This window comes from Psittacula echo, assembly GCF_963264785.1.
Source record: "Psittacula echo genome assembly, chromosome: 5".
In the NCBI taxonomy this organism is placed as follows: domain Eukaryota; kingdom Metazoa; phylum Chordata; class Aves; order Psittaciformes; family Psittacidae; genus Psittacula; species Psittacula echo.
In genome coordinates, this window is record NC_137739.1 from 57,955,159 (window position 1) to 57,961,158 (window position 6,000).

Sequence of the window (6,000 nt, forward strand, 5' to 3'; positions counted from 1 at the left end):
AGCCAGGACAGGGCCGTTCTATTACTGTCCAAATTTAGCTCTCAATTAGAAAGAAATCAATTCACAGACCAAGTTATGAAGTTTGGTAAAGAAAACACAGGTCTGTTTTACTAGGTCATTTATTCTGTGTCACTGATAATTCCAGCTTATTTTCTACAGCATTACAAGTCCAAGATTTTTTTCAATTATCTCATAAATGCAGTGCTTGAGGTCTCTGGCTGCTCATTTATTTGTGCATACAATTTCCTTAAGTTATTATTTGACATTTCATACCATAGGATACAATTATTGAAAATTGTTAATTTTGTACTATTTTATGACCAAAAAAAAAATCAGAAAAACAAAAAACCAAAAACAAACCGCTAAGTCAAATACTTTTCAATATTGAGGTGGGTAACAAAGTATTCATAATTCTTAGCTAAAGCATGATCAAGTGTCATGGAGAGAAATAATTTATCCTGCGGGTCTCTGTTCTGTGGTTCATCTTCAGGATGTAAGAAAATAATGAAAACCTTCTGTTGAGTAATAGCTAAATAACACTTTTGTCCTATTCATCATGACTTCTTGTATTCTGAAAGCCAATACCAGTAGCTGAGAGGCTTTCCCCAGGCACATTTCGTATTGAAGACCCACTGTACACAAAATAAGATTCAAGGGACATTTGTTTGTTACATTTCCAGCATGATTTGCATATGTTTTTCCTTGAAATCATGCACTAGTTTGCAATCTAAAACACATATATTATCTCCCACATCTTTATTATATTGCCAATGCTTATCTTTTATGCAATCAAAATGACACATTTCTGTAGTGTGATATAAAACTATTGTATGCAGTTAAAATTAATTATATCAGCAGAATATTTAACAGGTACTCAGGCCATATAAGGTTTCAGCTTCAATTTTAAGTCATATAGTGAAATTACGTGTTATGAAAATGATCATTATCATCAAGAAGTCTTTTTTTCTTGAAACCTTCCTCTGAAGTAGTATGAGATTTGAATAATATTCTTTAAATGAGAAATGTTTTTAAAATTATTTATATAATTAACTTATACATATGCATACACATATATATACATATGTTTATTCCATTCCAGTAACAAGAATGTTGTTTGTATAAGATATATATATTGTTTAAAACTGAGTAATTAGATGACTTACATGTCTAGCCTTTACTGTCAGTGTAGGTATCTGACTTCAACAGGGAAATGATAAAAAAAAATAAATTAAATGGCAATGACAGAAGATCATAGAAGTATATATTGAATAATCTGGGGAAAATACTGGGTTTATGGCTCATAATAGAATTATAGAGACATAGAATGGTTTGGGTTGGAAGGGACCTTAAAGATCATCTAGTTTCAAACCCCCTGCCATGGACAGGGACACCTTCCACTAGACCAGATTGCTCAAGGCCCCATGCAACCTGGCCTTGAATACTGCCAGGGATGGGGCCTCAATAACATCTCTGGGAAACCTGTTCCAGTGTACCAACACCCTCACAGTAAAGAAGTTCTTCCTTATATTTAATCTAAATCTACCCTCTTTCAGTATAATCCTGAAATTACTCTTTCCATATAATACTGAAATTATTCTTTCAGTAATAGAATAGTTTATATAAAAATACTCTTTTGTAATTAGAAGCAATTATTCTTTCTTAAATTGAAATACAATAGTCATCAGCATTACACAAAGTTTAAACTCTTGCCTAAAGTTTCTTTTAATCAACTAAAAAGCTTGATCTCTGCAACAAAAATCTTTTACACTGTGAGTTTCAGAACTTCTACAGTTTTGCTGGAATATCAAGTAAGAAAACTCACTAGAAACCTTCTGTAAGAGGCCTACTTCAACATTTGAAAAGAAGTATAGTATAACAGGCCTAGGTGAAAGATTTTCACTAAAAGTTCTTCTCATTGAAAAGCCATGCTTTGGCATTACAAAGACAAAGTCCTTGACTCTCAATTATTTGCTTCAAACTTGCTCCAGAAAAGGCTACTATATGTGAACAGAAACTTTTGTGGATAACCAGCTGGTTTGCAACATGAAGAAACCTGCATTCGAGCATTTATGTAGAGACTGATACGAATGAAAATTCTGTCCTCGTTCAAGTCTTAAAAGCAGAGGTGGGATTCCTCCTAGTGAAATTTGATGGCTGCAGGGTAAGCCACCTACATCTGACATAGGATTTTGGATTTTCATTTTAGGAAATGGAAGTCAATACAGGCAGTGAAGTCTAAAGTATATAGTATATATCCCATCTGCTTTAGTTTAACACAAATTCCTATCTCAGCTCTATTGACTGTATTGATCTGATCTCTGCCAATTAAAATGTGCATGTGAAGATCTGTTCAAAGATGACTGGTGTGCTGTAAAGATCAGGGGCTCAGTTCAGCAGCTGGAGTGAGCTGAAGAGTGTTCTGTGCATTTCTGGCTTACACCCCATGGACCACAATACAAGCTTGCATGCCTCGTTCATGTTCAAACACCTACATTTAAGTATCTTAACTTCAAAATTAAGCACTTCTTATGGTTTTGATTAATTTCCAACACATACATGCATAATAGTGTTTGAGATACTCCAAAGAATCCAAAGATCTGCACACAAAAGATCCTTTATAGTCCTGAGTCATTCCAGAACAATAGTTGCAGGTCAGCAGTGGATATTTCAAATAGCATTACACAGCCATGTGTATGCATCTATATTGAATCCCACATGTCTTAATTTGAAGATGAAACACATCCTTGAACTTAGACAAGCTGAATCCCACAGTACTTTTTGTATTTCCTAGATTAGTATCCTTTAGTAATGAAACTGCGTGAACAGCCAGCTCACACACTTCTTACAAGTGAATGATAGACATGACATTTGTTTGAATGAAAAATAAAAGAAAATTTTGAAATATCAAAAGTTGTCTTGAAATAGATTTTTCTTTATCTGCTCTGTTCTAGCTAGAAGGAGGACTCAGGCACAGCAAACACAGAAGGTGGCTTTGTGTGAAGGAGAATAAAAACAAGGTCTTTGAGGCCAGCATTGGGCTGCTGCTATGATTTATTTTAGTGCTGCAAGTTTCTAAACAATGAAGCTGCCAACTTTTTCTACAAGCATTTATTTAACACTCTCACTATCAGAAATTTTGTCCTTGTTATTTACTCTGAATTTCAGGTGAAGAATTTGGATGTGAAAACAGTAGGGGAAAAAAAAAATAAAAATAACATGTTCGTGATTTGTGTTCTTTTACAAACTCTCCACTCAAGTAACTCTCAGTCTTTCCTAAAGTGGTATTTCTTCCAGACTTCTGGTGACAGAAATAATTCCTTTAGATTTTTAGACAATATTGTGCTACAAACCATTATTTTTTTAGCATTTGCGCAGAAGTTTAAACTTTTCAATCATACCATAGTGAATCAGAGTATTTGATTTTTCTGCAGCTAAAAATAGGGAAATCAATACCAAACCCAAAATCCTATCAAGGACCTTACATTTATTTTTCACTAACTGAATTATTTAAAATCTAATTAATTATATCAATGTTTATCCTTTAACTGTTTGTTAAAGAACAGCCTTGGGTGCAAAAGAATCTGGTTTTGTTGAATTGTTACAACTAGCTTAGGGATTTTTCTGTTCAGGTGTTAATTAGAAGGTATGATGTGTATTTTTGTTTGATATTTACATTTCTAATTTTGGCTGATTTAGGAAAGCATATTCACAAACATAGAAAGATTTTCCAGTATGGCAATGATCACAGTAGGAAGAAAAAAAAAAAAAAAAAAAAAAAAGTAAAAATTATTAATGGTCTGATTCTGATCTAATTTAGAAAAACATTTACCCAAAATAAAGCATCTTTAATAACATGAATGAAAACAGGAGTATTCTAATCCATCTGAAGGTAAGTCAGAGCATACAGATTTCCATCTGTGACATTTGATTACTACAGTATGAGTTAAACTGAAATGCTTTTGAAATACTAATGCTTATGACCTTTGGAGAGTTATGACTGAGGCTAAATATGTAAAAGACTCCTCATTCAAGTTTACCATCTATAGACGAAACAGTCTTAAAAACAACAGCAGAACAACCTGTTCAGTTTGTATTTGTGGTGAAGGTCTGTAATTAGATTGTAGATAGTTTCAATTAGCTGTTGAAGTACAATCTACATTTTTATGTGTCTCTACATTTCATACCTTTATATGCTGGACAGCAGCAGAGCTTGAAAATCATGCTTCACTTGCTCTTTTGTTTATGAATGTCAGAATTACTTAGCCAGGTTTGTCAGCTGATTTCGAACAGACTGATTTGGGCCTGTTATTTCATTCCCTAGCCAGTCACTTTGATCTGTCTGTAAGCTCCCCCTGTTACTTCAAGGGTCTGTGCTTTGGTGGGAATTTCTGCACATCTTCCTATCCCCATTCTTGGGATAAGCCATAGTAGCCATCACTGGCAATAGATCTTCTATTCCATCTTTCTTTGCTGTCTAGACAGGCCATTACCTGGACAGTACTCTAGATTTTTCATGGTCTCAAGGATGCCTAAACGCTGAATGTGATAGAGGGAGTTCTATACTCTTCAAGTATTTAGTGTTATGCTTTCACAACTTGAAAAAAAATGGCAATTTCCTCTTTGAGGGAGATATATTTTCACCTTCTGACTTGCAGAAGTCTCTCTGAGTATCATTTAGCAGCACAGAAATTGCAATGCAAGAACAGAATACCCTGATACTATTTAATATAGTAGCCTGTTGCCAGAGCAACCAGTGCCACACAAGAAAGGGATAAACCCCCTATAATGAACCTAATTCCGCCATTTTATATTGTTAGACAAATATCTTCTAGATCCGAGCTGGTGATCCTCTTCAGTTTAGAAAGTTTAAAACTGACAACCTGCAATATTAGTCATAGCAATGGCCATTGTCATACGTGAACTCAAAGCTGCCTCAGCCTCTCTTGCAAATAAACTTTAATTACTGTTTCAAATTAGATTCTGTAGTAATGAATATCAGGACTTGACAATTCTTAAATATAACCATTTCAGCTTATATCTGTACTCAAAGAGAAAGGAGCCATGAGGAAAGCGCAGAAGTTAACTGCCCTGGCCAGGAATGCATCAATGGTACCACTGGCCATTCCTGATAATGTACTAGCCTATCCTTAACAATTTCCGGAGCTGGAATCTCTCTTTCTATATTTGGTGACTGCTATTGGGAGTTTTTCAACAGGATGCTATCTTTTCTGTGCAGTCTGGGTATTGTATGGGAACAATTTCAATTTTGCTGAATATCTTTTGTACCAGGAGAAGAAATAGAACGAAATTCAAATTAACTTCAGAAGGATCAAAATACTTCATTTTTTCCTAATTAATCCAATAGGTTTGAAGATTTTTATGTCTATTTAGTTTGGATTTTCTTTTTTATAGTAAACTCATCTACGACTATAAATACTATTTTAGTTAAATCACTTGTTTTGAAGGAGCATATATGTTACTAACAATCAAATAATAAAATGTTGATTCACAAGTATCTGACAGTCAAATGTATGTTTGTCTTTTAAAGAGTGATTCCCTTCACCTGTCTCGGGGGGTGTGTGTGTGTGTGTGTGTGTGTGTGTTCAGAAAATATGTTGCAGATCATTTTATTAGCATTTTCATCCTTTATAGTTTTATGTAAACAGGTTGTTCAGCCTGATTCATATGGGAGATACTGAATTCCCGAAGTAAATAGTCTTAGGTATTCAGGCAAGCCAGAGTGTTACAATTTCAGAGTTCAGAACCATGAACTATACTGTCACAAACAATCAACTGCCTGCCAAAATAACATAAAGGTGCTTTTTTGTCTTAAATGCCTTTTCACTATACTGTTCAATGAAACCAATTTGTGCTGTCCATGGTGACCTTTATGTGGTATTACATGGTTTGCAGAGGAAGTGTGTCTGATCAATAGTTAGTTCTTAGGGATGACAGTGCTGAACCCTTAGATTCTTCTCCTGCTGGAATATAAGAATAGCA